This window comes from Lycium barbarum, chromosome 4 (genome assembly GCF_019175385.1).
Source record: "Lycium barbarum isolate Lr01 chromosome 4, ASM1917538v2, whole genome shotgun sequence".
In the NCBI taxonomy this organism is placed as follows: Eukaryota; Viridiplantae; Streptophyta; class Magnoliopsida; order Solanales; family Solanaceae; genus Lycium; species Lycium barbarum.
Window position 1 is genome coordinate 42,869,045 of NC_083340.1, and position 22,770 is coordinate 42,891,814.

At 38.7% G+C, this 22,770-nt stretch overlaps 1 pseudogene; it reads right to left on the minus strand.

Moving 5' to 3' along the window:
* Positions 1-907: 907 nt before the first annotated feature.
* On the minus strand, positions 908-2,903 carry LOC132638405 (ankyrin repeat-containing protein NPR4-like; annotated as a pseudogene).
* Positions 2,904-22,770: the final 19,867 nt, after the last annotated feature.

A 22,770-nucleotide genomic window follows, 5' to 3' on the forward strand; every position in this document is an offset into this window, starting at 1 on the left:
TTTTGAATTCTCAGAAGTTGTTTGTAGCTTTTGAGTGGTACACTAGGCTAAAGTTAGTCTAGGTGTATTAATTGAATTCTCAGAAGTTGTTTGAAGGTTGTTTACCTACTTAAGCTTCTGAGTGGTACACTAGGCTAGAGTTAGTCTAGGTATTAGTTCGTTTGGCTAGAGGTAGTCAAGAGTTGCTTACAATAGGGTGTATTATAAGGGTCGAGGGATTATGTGAGTTAGTTCCTAAGTTGCACGAGTTGTAATCTGTAGTTGCTCGGTGTAGTGGAGTTGAAATCCTACGTGGTAAGTCATGGTTTTTAATTCAAGGAGTTTTCCACGGTAAAATCCGGTCTGATTTACTTACTGCACTGCATAAAGGAACTGATAGAGACCAGCTCCCTTCATACATTGTTTTGGTGGACGCATAGGTGTTAACAAAATTGACATGGAAAGTTTTTATTTTTTATATATATATAGTAAGCATATTCTTTTTTCTTTTTTGGGTTCTGGCGTGGTTGTTGGAGTGGTTTGATATAATAAGTCTTATATTCGATTCAGTTATGTTTGGTTTGTGCGCCTACGATTTGTCAACTGTGCCCTGCATGCTTGGAATTAAGCAAGAGAACCTTTGTGGTTGACCCTAAATGTAAAACAGCTTTCTGGATTGGTACAACGTTTTAAATTTCTAATCTTGCTAGACCCAAGGTATATATGAATCTATCCCAAAGTATAATTTGAATGACCATAGAGAACCCGTTAATATTCATGAGTCGCTAGTTCTTGGGAGACATGATCGAGAAGTACTATCCATGATTGCCCCGTCATGGTTTTCTGACATGACTCAACCAAAAAAAATAAAAAATTAAGTACTTGACTAGCGGGGTAATTAGATAGATATGGGTGTATAATTAATTCATTGGAAACGTTAACTAAAAGGATATAATAATCATATCACGCTCATGATAACCATCAAAGCCCACATGAAGAGCTTTTTCCTGAAGGGCAATCCACTTATCAGCTGCAGTATTGTGCTAAGAGAAGCAACAAAGGCTGCGCTGTTGACACGGATAAAGTATCGATAGGATTTGGGATGACTATATGCCATTACTGCTTCCCCTGCTTTGTGTGGCATTTGTAGGGTGTTTCCTTGAGAATCGACGTCCTCATTGCCTTGCCAGAAACCTCCTGGAGGGTTCATTCCCGCTTGAAATGCCATAGTTGCAACAAGCGATGCCACCACCATTATTGCATCGCGTTTCTTGGAAAGCCAATAGCCTGCCATGTCGTGAGAATGATGAATTGAAGATTTCTTGTTAGGAAATTTAGCAAAATTTTGGGTGTTGGGTGATGGAATGTCCTTGTCTCTTAAGCCTCCAGCTTCACGGAGAGTGTCTCCAATTTGCAGATCAATCATGTCTCTCCGGCTTTGTGCTAAAATGTCTAGTGCTGTGTTTCCATCGTCATCCTGTAGGTTCACCTCAATCTGATTGTTCCTTAGGAGATATGTAACAGTCTGCAAGTGTTAACATGAAACATTAATAACTTTATTTTAACGTACCATGCGAATGTGTTTTCCTATGCTAGCAATCAAGCTGTCCAATCTTTAAATGATCAAATATGAACAAACTCTTAATAGTCTTTTCTTTAGCAAAATCAGTTCACTTTTAGTAACACATTCAAGAGGGTTTGGATTATGACCCATTTGTTAACTTGACCCTGAGGGTTTAACCCCTAATGGTACATCAAATTATTGGGTCAAAATAGTGAAACCCGACGGTTCAACATGCCATCCAGAACATACAAAATCAAATTTGGATGGACTTAAGCTAACAATTTAAGAAAATACGTCATCTTTCATTTTTTTTTTCAAAAAGAAAATAAGAAGGAAGGGGAAGTTTGGTCATTTTTGAAGATCGGACTATGAACCACTTTTCCAAGTCATTTTAACCCAAGTAAACTTCGGGTTAGATCATGATTTATGATCCGTTTTGACCCCCCAAATTTGACTCAACAGGCCCAACTGCCCTTATTAGTTCTCTTCTTGTCAAGTTTAGTTATGGAATGCTAGATTAATTAGTAAATTTCTAAAGCAAAGGACATGAAACTTACCTCAATTTGCTTATCAGAAACAGCCAAATGTAGAATGGTATAGCCATCTCCATCTCTTGCATTCAGGAGTTGATAATCTGATATCACTTCCATCAGCAGCTTCAAAGCCTCCAGCTGATTATGCTTCACACACAAATGCAGAATGCTTTCACCACGATTGGTCGTCTGCGAAGCTGCAAGATGGCTCGTTTGAATCAGTTCTTTAATGACCTCAACTCGACCTTTGATGGCTGCGAGATGGAGAGGATTTCTACCATCGCGATCATGAGCCAGACACATTTCAGGATTCACTACCAACAACAACTTCACAATCTCTGGGTACCCTTTGATTGAAGCTACGTGAAGGGCAGAGGATTTTCGGAAATCCAGTTCAGCAGCAAGCAAGGGATTTTCGAGTTAGAATTAATTTCACAAACTCAACATGTCCCCGCATTGCTGCTATGTGTAAAGGAGTTTCATTGAAGCAAGTTAAGGTAAGTCTATCAAGAATCAGACCATCTTGTTGAAGTAATTCATGTAAAGTTCTTATATCTCCTTCAGCTGCAGCTTCATAGAGTCTCTTCTCAATTTCCATCTCGTCCATCTTAATTTCCTTATTCCAATCTTTGACTTTGTTGCTACAACCTTACAAATGAGGTTATTAAATAGTAGAAATATGTAGTTGTATTTAAGTAGTTGGAGATTCGTTTGGAGCTTAGTCAACACTGAGAGATAACAAGAAAATGACCTACTGTATTTATTAAGAGTCTTGGAATAAGAGAAAATGAAGTGAGTTCAAAGTCTTCTCTACTTCAGAGAGAGAAGAGGAAGTTGAAGACAAACAACTAAGGGAGGGACCGCTAAGAGCCTGTTTGGAAAGCACCTGGTAATTGGAATTAGTGTAATTACTACCCTAGTAATTACTATCCTAGTAATTACACAGCCTAGTAATTGCACAGTATTGTAATTATAATGACCTGTTTGTTTGTCATAATGTAATTACAGTGTAATTACAAGCGTGATGTTTGGTTGCACAAGTGTAATTACACAGTTAGTTTAATTTCAAAATAAATTATAAAAAAATTAAAATTAATAGTTAAAAAATATGTGCCTTTATAAATGATATTAAATTAGTTATTTAATAATACATTGTTTCTTGAAAATATGTCAATTAATAATCATATATTTGTAAATAATATTGTAAAAAATAATTGATATATAATTTCAAATTAATAATATTTTAATTTTAATTTTATAAAATTTAAAAGCATACCTTTTTTGTGAGAACATCATGAGATTGGATGTTTGACAAAAAAAGAATATTTATAAATATAATGCCATAACATTATTCAAATCTTTGACAAAATTCTATCAACTGTAAGTGAAAAATAAACAGCATGCAATGTGAAATAACAAATCAATAGTACTAAAACAACTTTTTTTAAAATCGAAAGTATAACCCAAATTCAAAATCCAAAAGAAAAAAATTTAACATAATACTCTTATGTCAAATTCCAACGTTACATAAGTAAGTTTCAACGTAACATAAGTAAATACTCCTATAATTCAAAAGAAAGGAAAAATATAAGTCTATAACCTCATTCACAACGAAATTCTACTTTAATAACGTCACTTATTATATGTCAAGTTTGTTAATGACTCATTCTTGCTAATATTAAGAGATGTAGTTTCAAAAATTAGAATATTAACACGGTTATGCTAAATGAATAAAACTAAAAACTAAAAAAAATACGAGCAATTATATGGAACCACGAGAAGTAAAAGTTGGGAATGAGAAGAAAGGAAATTAAATATAAATATTATAAAAATAAAAATATATTTAAAAAATAAAAATAATTAAAAAGTAAAAATAAAAAAAGAAATTAAATAATAGAAATAAAAAAAATCAGAAAAGAGAAGAAATTAAAATAAAATAAAAAATAAATTAAATAATGGAAATAAATCAGAACAGGTAGTAATTACACTCAATTCTCAGCTCTCCCCCCCCCCCCCCCCCCCCCCTCGGAATTGGAGAGTGTAATTACACCCTCTCAATTACACCCAATTCCCACCTAACTGTGAAATTACCTGGTCAAACAAACATGTCAAACTGTGTAATTACACCCAATTCCAATTACCTGAGTGGCTTTCCAAATAGGCCCTAGGGGAAATTATTCTCGTGAGGAAGTATTTAGATGAGCGATATCTGCTCTATTTAAATTTTAACCATAGTTGACACATATGTAAATTTCGTCTCCAATTTTGGTAGGAAAATGATCGACATCTGTCCAAAATAATTTGAAACCTTGGTTAAAGTTCAAAATATCAGCAACAACAATTGGCAAGAAAATAATTCGGACTAATTCCTGGAAACTAAAACTAAAACGTAGTCCGAAATTCTACTTTTAGTAATACTCCCTCCGTCCCAATTTGAGTATCTAGTTTAATTTGGCACGAATTTTAAAAAATAAAGGAAGACTTTTGAATCTTGTGGCTTCAAATTAAAGATGTGTGAAGTAGCAAAAAGTTATGGGAAAAGAACGCGTGCGCCCCCTCAAACAAAAATAATTACTCGCTCATACCCCCATTACTTTCGTATCCCCAGAAAAAATCAAAACTATTTATCCGAGATGCCCCCCAAATTATGATGCGAAAATGGTATATAAATATATTGAGATGGTATCATGGAAGACTGCTTCGACCCTTCTCTTAGTCCTCCATGATACCATCATGGTATATAAATATACTAAGATGGTATTATGGATGATCATGTTCATTTATTCAAAAAGACATACTTTTCTTGAAAAAACTATGATACCATCATCTTATGTACATATACTGTGATGGTATCACGGAGGACAGCTTCAGTCCTTCGATGAGACACTCCTCAGGACCTGGTACCATCGTGGTATTGAGATATACTAAGATGGTATCATGGAGGATTGCTTCAGTCCTTCTCTTAGTCCTCCATGATACCATCATGATATATAAATATACTGCGATAATATTATGGAAAAAGGGGTTTGGGAGATGGAGTACGTTAGGTAAATAGTTTCGGTCGGTTGGGTAAGGAGCGAATTAGTATAGGAAGGGCATGAGGCGGTAATTATTTTGTATTTTGGGGGTATTTGGTGTTGTTTTCCAAAAAGTTATTTGAATCTTGTGGTTATAAACTTGTCATGTAGGATGTTTGAATTGTCAACTTACTAAATATTGAAAGAGACACTCTTTCTGGGACAAACCAAAAAGGAAAGTAAGACAATTAAATTGAGGCAGAGGGAGTAATTAATCTAGATCAGTCATACAAGATTTTAATCTAGTAATGTTGTGTACGGTGAAAATCGAGGTAATTCGCATACAGTGAAAATATAAAGTAAATGTCGCGGCTATCCGGTACGAGGTTGAAATAGAACGAGATCATTAGCCTCGGGTAAGATCGAAGGGGTCGAGGGCCAAGGAGTTGTGAGTTTTTCCCATTAAATTTCAGAAATCGAGGGTATGTTAATAGCCCCGAGCCCGAGGGGAAGACACTCGACACAGGTTTGGAGCATCCGTTACGAGCTAGGTCACACGTCGCCAAACCGCTCTGTGATTTGCGCTGACATCCGTACGGGGCACCATTTTATGTATTTTATGTTTCCTTAAAGGGCCTTTTTAGAGTTGTACAAGGGCCCATCTACTATTTGTTATAAATTGGGGTGAACCCCTTTCATTTTAGGGCATCTTTCACATACACTCATACTTGTAATCTGAAAATCATATATAGAAGCTTTCTTACTTATTGGCTCCGGACAGAGGCGTTACTTCTAAAACCGGACCAAATCCATAGAGACGAATATCTCATTTTCTTGAGCTACTTTCTTTCTTAATCACTAATTTATAGCTTTACTGTTACATATTGTTTTCATAAATCATTAGTCCAACCACATATCCTATAAACCACGTATAAATTTAATTGTTACCATTTTAAGGAAAAACAGTTTGGCACCCACCGTGGGGCCTAGGATAATAGTGGTGATTCATTTACAACTCTATTTTTCACTTGTTCTTTGAAAGCTTATGATTTCAAATAATTTCAAGATGGCAAGCAGTGGTCAATCGGTGCACGTGAACAATAACGAACTGATGATTCATCATGGAGAAAACGACAGCAGCGGGTTGCCAAACCACAACGCTCCCCTCACTAATCCAGTTGATCCACATGCTGTTAACTCGACCGAGGATATCAACCAGAACAGTGGCGGCATTCCGGCCATAGATCCTTTAAATAGCAATAATTCAGCAACTTTGCCTCGAGCACCGGCCCCAAAAAACACCGAACGTCGTAGAGGAAATTAACTTACGTTTGATATTTGAAATGTTGCAGGAACAACAGGTGGCTATAGCTCAGCTCCAAAAGAAAGACGGCAGAACAGTATCGGCAGGGCCAATTCGGGCTACCGAGGCATGCCGAGAGGAATATTGGGTCGCTGATAGCGATAACGGATTGGGGTCCGGTGTATCTACCGAGGTCCTGAAAATGCTCGAAGTATTGGCTAAACGGATTGAATCTAATGAGAAAAGGGTAGAAACGTACAGGTCTCGAGTGGACCAGATCCCTGTGGGGCCTTCTATCTTGAAAGGATCCGACTCAAAAAGATACACATTCAAAGGCATTTTCCTTCATGTGCGGCCCCAAAGCTGATCTCGAAGAGGTTTAAAATGCTCGATATCCCAAAGTATGCTGGGATGACAGACCCAAAGGAACATGTGACTTCATATAGTTGTTCCATAATAGGCAACGATGTTGAAGAAGATTAAATTGAATCTATGCTACTAAAAAAGTTTGGCGAAACGCTGTCTAAAAGGGCACTGACCTGGTACGACCATCTGCCCGATCATTCCATCACTTCTTTTGAGATGTTGGCAAATGCGTTTATTGAAGCATATGCCGGAGCCAAAAAGGTGCAGGCAAAGAAAGCGGACATCTTCAGAATCGCCCAAAGAGATAACGAATTACTCAGAGAATTCGTAAATAGGTTCCAAAAGGAACGAATGGAACTTCCCCCGGTCTCGTAAGAATGGGCCGCCTAAGCCTTTACCAAGGGTCTCAACCCCCGAAGCTCTACTACCTCATTTAAGTTGATGGAAAATTTGTTGGAGTACGAGGCAATGACTTGGGCCGATGTCCATAATAGGTATGAATCCAAGATTCGGGTAGAGGATGATCAACTTGAACTTCCCCCAGGATCAATAGGCGGTAGTAAGAATTCTAAAAGGTTGAAAAAGACTTTCGAACTAGAGACAAGGCCGTCGAAGGATATATACCGACCTTATGTTCAACCGGAGAAATCCAGCTTTAGGTGGGATAGAGGAAAATAGGGTCCCAATCATCATTTGAGCAGGAGCTACAGGCGAACTGATCGCGGTCCGAGCAGTCGAGGTCTGTTGTTTAGAGATAATGCCAGCGGGTCGGTTAAATATGGGGACAGCCCGAGATTATCCGAGTACAACTTCAATATTAACACCATAGATCTTGTCTCGGCCATTAGCCGTATTAAGTATGTAAGGTGGCCAAGGCCACTAAGGTGCGATCTAGCTCAAAGAGATCCAAGCATGATGTGTGAATATCACGGTACTCATGGCCATAGGACCGAGGATTGTCGTCAACTGAGAGAAGAGATGGCTCGATTGTTGAAAAATGGTCACCTTCGTGAATTCTTAAGTGACCGAGCCAAAGGACATCACAATGGCAGGGAAAATCACAAACAGGTTAAGCCTATGGAGCCTCAACACGTGATCAATATGATAATCGGTGGAAAGGAAATGCCACGAGGTCTGGTGATGAAGAGGACAAAAGTTTCGGTTGTTCAAGAGAAACGAACCAGGGATTATAGTCCCGATGGATCTATTTCCTTCAACGATGAGGATGCATAGGGCATCATTCAGCCCCACAACCATGCTTTGGTAATTTCTATCGTTATTTTTAAATCTCAAGTTAAACGTATTTTGATTGATCCAAGTAGTTCGACCAATATTATCTGATGGAGAGTGATAGAACAACTTGGGCTGTTGGACCAAATTATGCCAGCGGCTCGGGTTCTCAGCGGATTCAACATGGCAAGCGAAAACACTCATCGAGAAATCTCTTTGCTGGTAAACATTGTCGGGACTATTCAACAAATAGTGTTCTATGTCATTGAGGGTGAGATAAAATACAACGCGTTGCTCGGCAGAATGTGGATTCATAACATGAGGGCAGTACCCTTTACATCAAATGTTGAGATTTCCGACCACAGAAGGGATAAAAACGGTCTGTGGCGAGCAACCCGCGGCAAGGGTGATGTTCACAGTCGAAGAAGCACCCCCCACTCAAAGGGAACCGTCCCTAAAGGTTGTTGAACCAACTAAAGGCAAAGATACCAAATAGAAATTACAAGATAGAGACTCAGTCAGCTCGAGTGAAGAAGAGGAATAGATGAGCCTGAACTTCGAAGAAGACGATTTCGGTGTGCCTAGATCATTCGTGCTACTGGATGACTCGGGCGCAACCAAGTCTTCCGTAGAAAAACTGGAACAAATAGTCTTATTTATTCACCTATGGACAGAAAGGTATACCTGGGCATGTGGTTAACCTTGGAGCTCAGGCGTAAATTAATTGAATTTCTTTAAGCTAACGCCAATTGTTTTGCATGGTCCTATTTAGACATGACAGGTGTACCACCGGAGGTAACGACACGTAAGTTAAGCCTCGATAAAAAAAATCCCCGGTGAAAAAAAAAGGAGACCGATGGCCGAAGTAAAGCATGCCTTCGTCAAAGAAGAGGTAACAAAGCTTTTGAAAATAGGTTCCATTCGGGAGGTCAAATACCCGGACTGGTTAGCTAATGTCATGGTCATGCCAAAGAAAGGTAATAAATTCAGAATGTGCGTTGATTATAAGGATTTGAACAAAGCATGCCCGAAGGATTCATTCCTCACATTGATTGAATGATCGATGCGATGGACGGACATGAGATGTTAAGTTTTATCGATGCCTACTCCGGGTACGACCAGATTCGGATGGACCCGAAGGATCAAGAGAAAAATTCTTGTATAACTAGATATGGGAATTATTGGTATAATGTAATGCTATTCAGATTAAAAAACGCCGGTGCAACTTACCAACACCTAGTTAACCAAATGTTCGAAAAACAAATATGTAAAACAATAGAGGTTTATATTGTTGACATGCTAGTTAAGTCCCTGGAAACAGAGGACCATTTGAAGCATTTGCAGGAAACCTTCGACATACTTCGCAAATATAACATAAAGTTAAACCCGGAGAAGTGTGCCTTTGGAGTTAGATCGGGTAAGTTTTTGGGTTTCATGGTGTCGAACCGAGGAATTGAAATCAACCCGGACAAAATAAGCCCATTGAAGACATCGAAGTGGTCAATAATGTGAAGGCATAGAAAAGGTTAAATGGAAGGATCGCGGCTCTGAGCAGATTCATTTCAAGGTTTTCGGATAAAAGCCACCGGTTCTTTTCGCTGCTGAGGAAGAAGAATGACTTCATATGGACACCTAGATGTCAAAAGGCTTTGGAAGGCTTAAAGCGGTACTTGTCGAGTCCCCTTTTGTTGCACACACCAAAGGCGGATAAATAGTTATTCTTATATCTGGTCGTATTCGAGGTCGCGGTAAGTGGCGTTTTGGTCCGAGAAGAAGAAGGTACGCAATTCCCTATCTATTATGTGAGTAGAACATTAGCAGATGCAGAGGCACGTTATCCTCACCTCAAAAAATTGGCTTTAGTTTTGGTAAGTGCTTCTAGGAAACTGAAACCTTATTTCTAATGTCACCCCATATGTGTAGTAACCACGTACCCATTAAAAAATATCATGCATAAATCAGAGCTGTCAGGAAGATTGACGAAGTGGGTCGTAGAAATAAGTCGTTATGACATCGAATATAAACCCAGAACGGCTATTAAATCCCAAATTTTAGCCGACTTCGTAGCGAACTTTACACCTGCAATAGTTCCCGAGGTAGAAAAAGAACTTTTGCTAACCTCGGGAATCTGGACCTTGTACACGGATAGAGCATCGAATGTGAAAGGGTCCGGACTGGAAATTCTTAAGGCCCCCGCAAACGATATTATTCGACAATCAATCAGGACTTTAAAATTAACTAATAATGAAGAGGAGTATGAGGCTATGATTGCAGGTTTGGAATTGACTCGAAGCTCAGGGGCTAAAGTCATCGAAGCAAGTCAACGGTGTTCTCAAAGTCAAAGATCAACGAATGCAAAGATACCTGGAAAAAATTCAAGTAATTTAACACCGGTTCAAAGAATTGACTATGCAACATGTACCGAGGGAATATAACAATGAAGCAGATGCATTGGCCAACTTAGGTTCGTCAGTCGAAGCGGAGGAATTCAATTCTGGCATCGTTCAATTGAAGAATTTAGCAGTGGAAGATGGTCACGCGAGATAAATGCAATGAGCTTGACATGGTACTGGTGTAATAAATACATAGACTATTTGCGAGATGGGAAACTCCCAGCTGACTCTAAGGAGTCAAAGTCCCTTCGATCCAAAGCTATGAGATTCTGCTTGGTCGATGGCCAGTTGTATCGCCAATCTTTCTACGGACCTTTGGCTAAATGCTTGGTGCCCGGAAAATCCTATTTTTTAGAGGGGGATGTTACATCAGTAAGACACTTATTTGAGCAATTTCAGAGTTTCTCAGCTATTTCTGGGCTCATAGCCAATCCCTCCAAGAGTTCAACCTACTTTTGGGGGCATGACTGATGAACTACAGCAAGAGATCTTACAGTTGCTTGGTTTTAATAAAGGTGATCTCCCTTTCAGATATTTAGGGGTACCCCTTAGCTCCAAAAGAGTCTTTTGTGTTCAATGCAACCCCTTATTGGATAAGATCCTTCAAAGAATCAAGTCCTGGACGACCAAATTCCTTTCATATGCTGGAAGAGCACAACTTATCGAATCTGTTCTATTCTCTATTCAAGTCTTCTGGGCACAGATATTTGTTCTTCTTAAGAAGGTTGTCAAGGTCATAGAAGCTACATGTAGAAGCTTCCTCGGAGAAACAGATTATGTGATGTGGGAGGTATACGAAGGGACTTGCGACAACCATTCGAGAGCCGAAGCTTTGGTCCGAAATATAATTAGAGCGGGATTCTACTGGAACCAGATGGAGGAGGACGCGAAATGTTTTGTCCGAAAATGTGACGGATGCCAAAGGCACGCACTGATGATTCATCAAATGCATGAAATGGGGAATGGACATTGTCGGGCCTTTGCTCTAGGCTTCTGATAGGTTCGGTTCATTTTGTTTATGACTGACTATTTTTCTAAATGGGTCGAAGCACAGTCCTTCGAGAAAGTCAGGGAGAAGAAAGTCATTAACTTCATTTGGGACCACATCGTTTGTTGGTTCGACATTCCTTCTGAGATAACTTGCGACAACGGTCGACATTTCATTGGTAATAAGGTCAATGATTTCCTCGAAGGGTTGAAGATCAAGAAGATTTTGTCGACTCCATATCACCTAAGTACAAACAGACAAGCAGAGTCGACAAATAAAACTAGAATTCAAAATCTAAGAAAGCGACTGGAGGAGTCGAAGCATAAGTGGAAGAAAGTTTTGCCGGAGGTACTATGGGCATATAGGACGACATCGAAGTCAAGTACTGGAGAAACACTATTTTCTCTAATTTATAGTGTGGAAGCCTTAATTCCTGTGGAAGTTAGACAACCGAGCCTAAGATTCCAATATGCGATGAACCAGTCAAATGAAGAGGCTATGGCTGTAAATCTTGACTTGGTGGATGAACTTCGCAATAATGCGTTGGTCCATTTAGCAGCTCAAAAACAACGGATGGGAAGATATTACAATCGAAGAACGAATCTTCGGCATTTCCAAGTTAGGGACTTAGCGCTTCGGAAAATTATCCTGTACACTAAGAATCCCGATGATGGGAAATTGGGCCCGAACTGGGAAGGACCGTATAAGATAATCGGAATAACCGGCAAAAGGTCATATCAACTGGAAACTAGAGACGTCCAACAGCTACACAACAACTGGAACGTGGCATACTTGAAAAAATATTATTGATAAGGTACAAGCTACTAACCCCTTTGTGAATTTAAGAAATTCTCACTTTTTCCTTGCAGGTTGGAACCGGAGCAAAATTCGAAGAAAGTAGAGTTAGGTCTGAAAACACATTTTGCACTCTTTTTTCCTCAGCTCGGTTTTATCCCGAAGTGGGTTTTCCGGCAAGGTTTTTAATGAGGCAACAATGTACAACGTGTTACTTTTCTCATTTAAAAACCAGGCTAAGTGCCGGGGACTCGAAGACCAGCTAAGTGCTGGGGACTGGGGATTGAACAACATCATTTTCTATAGTGTTCCTCTGCTCATGCTTTGCACACAAACACTAGGGGACTATGATACCCTCACCAAAAAGGACAAGATCGAGAAAACTCGAAGTACTCAAAGAAACGAAGTAAGAAGTGAAGTCGAAGCCGAAACATTTTTGTTTTACTTTTTGTATTTACCGAACCTTCTGCATTAGGATTTGTTGTAAGGGCCAAATGATCAAATGAATCGTACCCAGATAGTTTTACTACGGCAAGAGGTAGAATGAGTCGAATGTTGAGTATGAAGTCCTTAGCTTCTTGTATGAGGCAATTATTTGCAATATAAGAATGAGTCGAATGTCGAGTATAAAGTCCTTAGTTTCTTGTATGAGGGAATTATTTGAAATATAAAGAAAAATACTCTGGTTAAGATACGCATCAAATATGCTCTCTTGCGAAAGTACCCGAGAGAGACTAATGGTTAAGGCCTATAGGCTATCCTTGGTTGGGGACTGTCGTCACAAATAATAGATGAAGGCACAAAGTAATAACAAGCCGAGCCCAATTTGAAAAGACTTCAAACAGTAGAAAAAGGTTGAGTAATTAAGACCTCGACTCATATACCCGAAGTGATTCGGAGACATCCGAATTCACAAACATAAAAAGGCTCCCGCATACGAGCCCTCATTAAGATATCAGATGAAAAAGAACCGGAATAAGTAGAGTCCAAAACTCCTAAGTTAAGTTGGCTCGATTTTTCATTAAAAATGAAGTTATTAATTACTCGTCTGATAAGATGAAATTTGTTAAGGACTCAAGGTCGAGCCTAAGTTATTTTCAAATGAAACAATATCATAAACGCTATCCAACTCAGGGATCCGTTCATTTAGCTTGAGTCTCATCTGACTAAGTATTAATCAAAAGAAATACTGGCAGAAGAAAAGTCGAAACAAACTTTATATCATAAAAGGCCAAAAACGTGTCCTTGAAAAGATTACAAAAAAAAATTGAAACAAAATACAAAGGCCCCCTGAGCCTATCTAATCCGCCGAAGAAGAGCTCGAGTCTCCAGAGCCGGATTCTTCGGGTGCTTCCTCGGAACTATCATCGAGTATCCTTTTAGCTTCATCCTCGAGTTCCTTTGCCTCAGCAATCCGAGTAGAAATATCCACAATACCACGTTGAGCCGCTTCAAGCGTAGACCTTCGAGACTTTCACTTCTCATATTCTACTAGAAAGATAGCCCGAGCCTTGGTAGCCTCCACTTCGTCATGGGCTTGATCCAGACCGTCCTGAGCCTTTTTCAGTTTGAACTCCAGCTCAGCCCTTATTTCACTCAGAGTATTGAGAACATGGTTAGAAGCTGCCAGCTCAGACTGAAGTCCATCATTGTCTCGAATAACAGCATCGAGCTCACTCTTGAGTTTCTCATTAGCCTGGGCCCGACTCTCGGCTTTTTCTTGGACAACTTTCAAGGACAGCAAGTCATGTGGCTTGCTCGATCACATGCAGTAAGGCATCGAGTGCCGTGTTACGCCCAGGCCATGGTTCGGGGCGTGACAGTATGGTTCGTCATATGTTGCATGTGATATTCTTTGAGAGAGTGAGCATATTTGTCTTGATATGTCCATTGAAATATTGTTCCTTATATTCGTGTGTGATCTCTGGACATCTTTTTGTTTTCTGTGAGGCACGTAGTTGACACCAGATAGGTGAAGTGTGGTTTCTCTATCGGATGACAAAACAGTTTGTGCTTAAAGTGGTGTCGTTGGGTCAGATTTGGTGGTCGAGTCATGTTGAAGAGATTGTTTGTGAGCTTTATGATTTTAATTTTTTGTGATGGCATGATTTGAGGTAGAACTAGCTCAAGAGTTTGATAGATGACATGTTTTGTTAAGGATTGTATTAGCCGAAACCGGAGTAGACCTGTTCGTATTGGCGAAAAGTGGAGTGTGTGAACTGTAACAATTTTTTGCTCGAGGGAGAACAACGTCTAAGTGGGGGTGGTGATATTTGGCATAAATTTCTTTATTTTGCGTCATTTCTCCTCGGTTTCTTAGTACTTTAATCGTACCTTTTGCATTGAATTTGGCTTAATTGATCTTATGTTGGGATATTTGTGTTTTCAGGTTCCACAATGAAGATTGGATGAATTTCGAGCATTTCGATATGATTTGGAAGAATTGCAGAGAAGGAAACTAAACCACTAAAGCCATGTGTGGCACCCACGTGTTGCAGGGCTGTCACAGGTGCACTTAAGCTGGAAAAAAAAAAAAGCAGATCTGGTGCACGTCGGCAGACCCTCTGACAGAATTTTGTTCTTCTGCGACACCCTCGCGCCGTAGGGGTGTCGGACGTTGGCGTTAGCTATCCTATTTTTGGGGAATTTGGTCTACTTATTAATTTTAACCTAGACTATAAATAGATGTTTTAATCATCGTAAATGGTGTGATGGGATATTCTTAAGACTTGTAGGCCGCCGTCTTTATTCTCTCCCTAGGTTTTACTTTATTTTTTCAATATTCAACTCTAGATTATTCATGAATTCTTGTTCTTCATCTAGAATCATGAGTAGCTAAACTTCTTAATTCTAGGGTTGTGGCGAAAGACATGATAGTTGGTTTGGCGATAATTTCTATAGATTAGATTTCAATATTTTGGGTTGCTTATTTATTCTTGTGCTTAATTGTTTAATTACTTGATCACTAATTAGACACTATCTGTGGTGTGTGAATTGAACTAGGGATAGGTAATTTGCATACGTAATAAGAATAAATAAGTCTTGTTCTATGTAATCGTTTCACTAATGAGGATAGGAATAAACCCTTTAGCCTTGGTTAGGTGAATACGGAGAAGTAAATGTGTTCTTATTACTTTCTGGCAACCATAGGGCTATAGGCGTTAGAGTAGCATCTACAGGCTTGTGAGCAACTCAGCAGATACTTATTGTTATAACCCGTACTTTCGTTAAGTGTCTTCATGAGTTGGTTGTTATAGATTCGGAGAGCGTAGTTATTTTTTACGATATATGAGATTAGACGTGTTCATCTTGAGTATACGAGGGTTTAAGTTCATGTTTGGCAAGTGTTGGAAGGATTAGAGGATGAATAAATTGAAGAGAATAAGTTTCGTCGGAATTGATTTTAGGCAGTGAAAAATAAGGACCGTATTTGGAAATACGGTCCATATTTGGAAATACAGTCCTTACTTCCCTTAGCAGAAAGGCAAAATTCTATGTTGAGAATTACGGCTAAGAAATACGGATCATATTTAAAAATACGATATGTACTTTTGGCCGTATTTTTATGTCGGCTGTAGTTCATTTTTTCATATAATTTGTGTATCCCTTTATTTTATTTCATTTTCTCCACTTCACCTGATCTCCAACATTCTAGAAAACTCTCTCCATCATATCTAATCAATTCCTAACAAAAATCAAGGATCAAAAGAGAAGATCAAGTGTTTAAAGGTTCTAAAGTGAGTGAGGAAGCTTGTTTCTCCTTTTGGTAGTGGTTTTGGAGGATACTTCAAGGTGAAGCACTCTTGGAATTGATGTGTTCTTGAGTTTTGAGGTAAGATTGTATCTTAAATCTATTTTTATGAGTTTATATAGTGGTTATGCTAGGTTTGGAGGGAAAAGAGTTGGAAGAAAGGTTCAAATATGAATTTGAGTTTATGTTGAGATATAATCTAACTTGAGTTCTGTTGTAAATGTGTTTTTAAGCTAAAACCTTGTTGTAAGGATAATAGTTGGTGTTGAGATTGTATTGAGGAAGTTATACTTGGTATAATTGGAAGAAAAAAGTGTATAGGTGTTGTATACAAAGCATATATTGGGTTGCTTTGATGTAAATCTTGGAGTGAGCAGTGATGTGGAGTTAAAGAGACTTATATGAGGTTGTTGTTATGTTGTTGACTGTTAGGTTTGCTATAGTGACTAAGGATATTGGACTATTAGCCGACATTTTCATTGTGGGATTATGTTGACGATTTGAGGTATTTTAAGGCTAACTTTTCTTCTTTTGGCATGATTCTTATGAACGAAACGTAAACGTAATGCTACTCCGTAATGATTCCATTCTTAGTAGCTAGGGATGTTCCATGTTGATTCATATTCTATAATGTTGTTTTCAGTAAGTCTTTCTTCGGATTCAGTATGATTCATAGAGTCACGTGTTGATGAAAATGCTACCTCATAACGATGTTCCAAGGTGTAACGATGTTACGTCACTCCGATAGATTCAGGATATATATATATATACGCGTATATTATGTATTATCTATATGGGGTATGGGGAAGGTGACAACGTTATATACACACTACCACCTGATCAGCTAGTCACATGATGTGATGATGATGATGATGCCCATAGAGGCCGATATGATATGATGGGATGCCCACAGAGGCTTGACATGCTATGTACGACCCCTAAGCATGCATGCATAGTATTTATGCATATCATTCGCCCTCAGAGGCAGTTCAAACATACAGGTTGTGTTCCTTTATCATATGTACTTTTATGTCTCTTTCATGTTACTTTCATGCCTTACATACTTAGTACTCTGTCCGTACTGCCATCCCTTTTCTGGGGGCGCTGCTGTTATATCCCATATTTTCATACATTGGGACGTTTTAAACTAAACGCGACAAGTTAAAGACAAGACTATTTTAAGGTACGAAGTAGAGACTTTAACTTCCGATTTCGTTTCAAGTCACAATTTACCTACAAATTTCGTTTGGTATAGAAGCATTAATGGAAAATTGGGATTAAATTAACAATGGTTAGATTATTAAGTGGGATTGGGAACAAAAATCAGCCCATTATTTTAAGCCATAGTTGGCCGTGTAGTATAATGGAATGGTCAAAGAATATTTGACCCAAATGTTGAGTGGGACACTTGTCCAACCCTTGCAATGCATATATAAGGGGGAACAATCTTACTCATTCCACATTACACAATTCATTATACACATTACAAGTTAGAAATATAGTGATAGAGAGAGAGGGTCTCTCGGCTAGAGCTAGCCGAGAGTGAAGGGTTCCAAATTGCTCCAAAAATTCAGTTTTCTTAAGCAATTCAACTCCATTGAAGGTATATTAACGTGTAGCATCCATTGATATAGCAAGAAAAAGTGTTAAAATTCAATAAGAGAGTTTGAGGGGCTAGCCCATTGAAGAAGTTAGTTACAAGGTAAGAATAATCATTTTTCTTGTGTTGTATGATAATTTGAAGGTACAATTCGTGCATGTTGTTGTTGGATTGTTGTTGTGGTTGAAGTTGGGGGGTGAGCCGTGAGCTTAGTGAAGTCATGGTTGGTCTCATTTTGCATGTATTGTTGATGGATTGAATGTGTGTCAACATATGTAAATGAACAAAGATTGTAGAAGTTTGTTTATAATGTTGCATGTTGGTATTGGACTGTTTTTCTTGAATTTGAAATGAGCCGTGTGTTGTAGAGTTAAATGGAATCATGCTTAATCTTCTTGTATATGTATTGGAAATGAATTGAATGTGTTGTAGTGTGGATAAATGGATGAAAATCATGAAGATGTTGTAGTTGTGTTGAAGCCGTGTAGGGGGGCTGTTTTAGAGGAATTTATGGACTGTTTTGTGTCATATTTTGATTGTTGTTGTTATGGACATTATGGTGTATTGTATGCATGTTGAATATGTGAATGGAGGTGTTAAAGCAACGAATCATGTTGAAGTATACAAGCAGTCCAAAACTGTGGACTGTTTTGAGGTTAGAAGTGAATTAGTGTATGTTGAATGTTGATTATTGTTGTGAACGTTTAGTGGAAGTGAAGTTTAATGATTCAAGTTGAAATTGAAATGGTTTGTGGGCTGTTGTAAGAATGAAAATGATACTAAAACAGTTCCAAGAATCGTAAAGGTAATGTTGTTAAATGTGTTGTTGTCGTTGTAAGTTAAAACTGGAAAATTACTAAGTGAAAATAGTATTGTGGTATGCGCTGTTTGGCCGTGAGTTTGGGACTGATTTGAATGACGTACAAGCTGTCCAAAGTCCCTTAAGTCATGTTTAAACAAGTTCGGATTGATACATGAAAGAATGACTAGCAATATTAGCTTGTAGCACTAGTTGGTTTGAATGCGAACGAAACGTCATTTAAATGTTAGAAAGGGATTGTGAGCGTCAAAATACGTATTGAATTCCCTCGTAGACTAATTGTAGCTCTTGATATCTTGATATAGGATAAGTGTTTTTGGGCAGCAAGTACAAGTTATAATACGACTAAACGCTAAAGGTATGTAAAGCCTATTCCTTCTTTCTTTTGGCATGTCCTAGACGTAAGTATGAAATGATATGAACCTTGGGGTAAATTCTATTCTCTAGTTCCATGCATGACTTATGATTCTATATTTCCTTAATGCTATTGTCACGAGCCTACTACATGATTGACTAATGAATGATGTATAGAAGTTCCTACTCTTAAAAGAATGGCATGAACAGAAGCATACTTGACTTTCAAAAACTACCTCATGGAAATTGATACATGTACATGAAAGCTGAAACGTTCCTTGCTATAACTTATAATGAGAGTTGAAAAGAATTGAATATGATTATTATCCCAATACTTTAGAGATGTTTAGTTGCTTATCTATTGAGTCTCAAAAGATGAATTGCATATATGTGGTTGCTTATTATTCTGCTCGTGCTTACCGCTATATCCTTCACTGAGTCCCGGGCCAGGACACGTTTTCGTGCGCATGTTTACTATATTATTCACCGAGTCCCTCACTAGAGGGTCGGGACACGTTATATATATATGACAGGATGACATGATGATATGATGATATGGAGATGGTGGCCAGGAGGGCATATATTCCTTATTACCGAGTCCCTTACTAAAGGGCCGGGACACGTATATGTTTATGTTTATGATGCTATGATTATAATTACCGAGTCCCTCATTAAAGGGCCGGGACACGTTATACATGTTATATACGGAATGATTATGCAACACTGATTACAAAACACTATGTTGATATTGATATGAGAACGATACAGATGAAATATGTTCACAGGCAAGTTTTTATGAAATTCTGTTGGTTGCATTGAGTCCTATACATCTTATCTCAGTATGAGTCTATCACTATGTTTCATGCTTTACATGCTCAGTACATATTCCGTACTGACCCCCTTCTCTTCGGGGGGCTGCGTTCATGCCCGCAGGTACAGACGCTCGTTTTGGAGATCCACCAGCTTAGGATATCTATTCAGCTACTTTGGAGTGCTCCTTTGTTCCGGAGCCTAGCTTGTGGTATAACTCCCTTTTGCTGTATGTGTATGTGTTTATTCGGGGTACGGCGGGGCCCTGTCCCATCACATGATACTGTCATTACTCTTAGAGGTTTGTAGACATCTGTGTGGGCCTGTATATAGCTGTGGTTGCGTTGTATGAATATGACTTATGTTTTGGGGCGTACCCATTCGTAATGGTAGCCTTGTCGGCTTGCTTAGATATATATATATATATATATATATATATATATATATATATATGTTGTTGTTGAAAACTTTAACTCCTTAGGAGACAGGTGCCTACGACATACAGAATTGTGACAGCTTTAAATAACATCCTGCCGTTTTCATACAAATAAGTTCATGATATGCTGAATACAAATGATTATAGTTAACAGATAATATGAGTGTCCAACTCGGGCACTAGTCACGGCCTACGGGGTTGGGTCGTGACAGCTGCATTTCATGCCCGCAGGTTCAGGTAGACAAGTTGACGATCCGCCCCTGTAGGTTGCTGTTCAGCTAATATCGGAGCACTCCTCTTGTTCCGGAGTTGCTATTGTATTTTTGGTACGTTATACTTTTGTGTACATACGGGTATGGTGGGGCCCTGTCCCGACCTTATTATGTCATATACTCCAGTAGAGATTTGTAGACAGTCATGGTTTAGTTAAATGTTGTATGGCCCTCTCGGCCTATATTTTTTGCTGTGTAGTATTCCATGATGGCCTTGTCAGATTGCACAGTTTTAAGTCCAGCATAGTCATATAGTATGTATTTTCATGCTCATCCCTTTGTCAGCATATTTCTCTTATGATCTAGCAGATTTCCATCTGATGACCCTTAAGATCCGCTCTTGTTTATGATTATGATATGAAAGTGTGTTTAGCGATACTCGGAAAGTAGGGCTCGGGTGCCCATCATGGCCCGTCCAATTTGGGTCGTGACACTCATAAATGTAACAACCCGTTAGGTTGTTATTTCATTTCTAACCCTTTTGATCCTTTTTCGAGCTTTATTAGCTCATATTTGACCCGCGAGGAGCGTTGACACGCTTCCCGAGGTGTTTGGATTTGATTTAGGTGACTTTTTGGGAAAATTAGGCTTAAAGCGAAAAAGAGTTGACTCAAGTTGACTTATGGGTAAACGGACCTTTTCCAGGAATCTGTCGATTCCAAGAGGTCTGGATGGTCGTTTAGAACTCTTGCGTATATCTGGTTCGGGTCCTAATGCACTCGGGTGCATTTTGGGACTTGGGTTGGGAAGTTGATGTCAAGGTATCGGGGGTTGCCTCGGTCAACGAGACCTTCATTGGGAATTTCAAGGCCACGAATGCGTTCGTAGCGTGTTTTTTTGTATGTCTGCATATTTGGTATGTGAGCAGATGGCCTCGGGAGATAGTCGAAATTTCGGGTTGAGAATGTTAAATTTTGGGATTTCTGTTGTCTGGTGTCCGCATTGGCGGCACCAGCACCACGGCAGCGGTACCGCTATAGAGGTTACGCTGCCGCTGAAGCGGCCAGTGTAGTTTTGGTCATAAGCGTTGTAGCAGTCATGGGACTTGTTACGGTTCGCTTTTAAGCGGGTTAAAGCATAAAAGTTACTATGAGGTTATTGGTGCTCTAATTAGATTTTAGTATTTTTTAAAGTCGCCACCTAATTTATTAAAGGAAAACTAGGAAAATCGGGTAAGATTTTTTCAAGCAAGAGAGAAATTTTTTTGGTACTAAAGTTCGAGGTAAGGGTTTAGGTAATCCCCTAGGGAAGGATTTACGCACCCCAGTATTAAAAATCCATAGAATACGGTTGACCTACGAGCTTCAGTGTGTGATGAATGCACTTATTTGTTTAAAAATGTTTAACTTTCCGTAAAATGTCATTTTTTGTTCATATCATAATTTCTAGGAAATATTCGGCCAAAAATTCCCTTATAAAAGGGGTTTTTGAGTTTGAAAATCCGTGCAAGTGTTCAACTCAAAAATATTCTTTTTATTTCAATCCGTGTAATGTTGAGCTTCCAAGCCCAAAGTCCTTTTTCAAAAATGTATCCAAGTAAGAAGTTCAAGTGATCCAAATTTAGTGTTGGGCTTCTAGGCCCAAATGTCTCTCTTCGCTCTCGGTCCACAATCCTTTGGCCTAAATAATCTCCAAATCTTTTTTAAGTCCAGCTAAAAGCAGTCCGTTTTTATCCCAAATAAGATCAAAACCTTAACTTTACCAAAAACCCATATTTTTCTCAAAGTATTCAGAGCAGTTTTTATAAAAATAAAACAATTCCACCATTTAAACAATATTAGGCTACTTGAATTTCATTTTTTCTATAAGCAGCCCGGTTTCATCAGTGCGCTTAAGGCCCAAAACAGTCCAATTATTTCAAAGTGCTAATTTTCACAAAAAGGGCGGAAGGCCCAAATCCCTTTACCACTTAATCAACTTTGGAATCAATTTACCCTGATTTAAAACACTAGTCCAGTTTTAAACTTAGTTAACATTGGATTAGGTTCTATTCTATGCAAAGATTTGAGTTATTCGAACTTTGAAAAAATGTTTAGGCGGTTTTCCTAAAAACTCTAAATGTTGTCCTAACTTCTAGCATCCAGAGGGGTTCCAATAAACAAGTGTTGTTTACATATACAACATATATACAAACAAGATATATATAATGCAAAGTAGGAATGAAGCAAGGTAAATTTCGACTGATGGGCCCCCCCAACCCCATCAGTGTCATTTTCACCCATGACTAGGCCTTTAACATATTAGCTTCCATTTCTCCTCCATCGGACTCGATAAAAGAAGGTAGTTGGGCCTCTGGCCCAACAAGTTTCATGCTTCATGCAAGGATGCGGCCCAAACAATGATGTTTTATGCGAACAAAGAAGAAAGGGAAATATGGATTAGATAGCATCTAAAACTGAGGTTTAATGAAGAAAAAGCTTTGTGTAATAAATACATATGAGTCATATGATTCTAAAAATATACTACATTTGATGAAATAGAAACTTGACTAAACATACACACCCACATGGATTGAAACAGCAAAGAAACAAGCCCAAAATGCAAATAACTGTAGGCTCT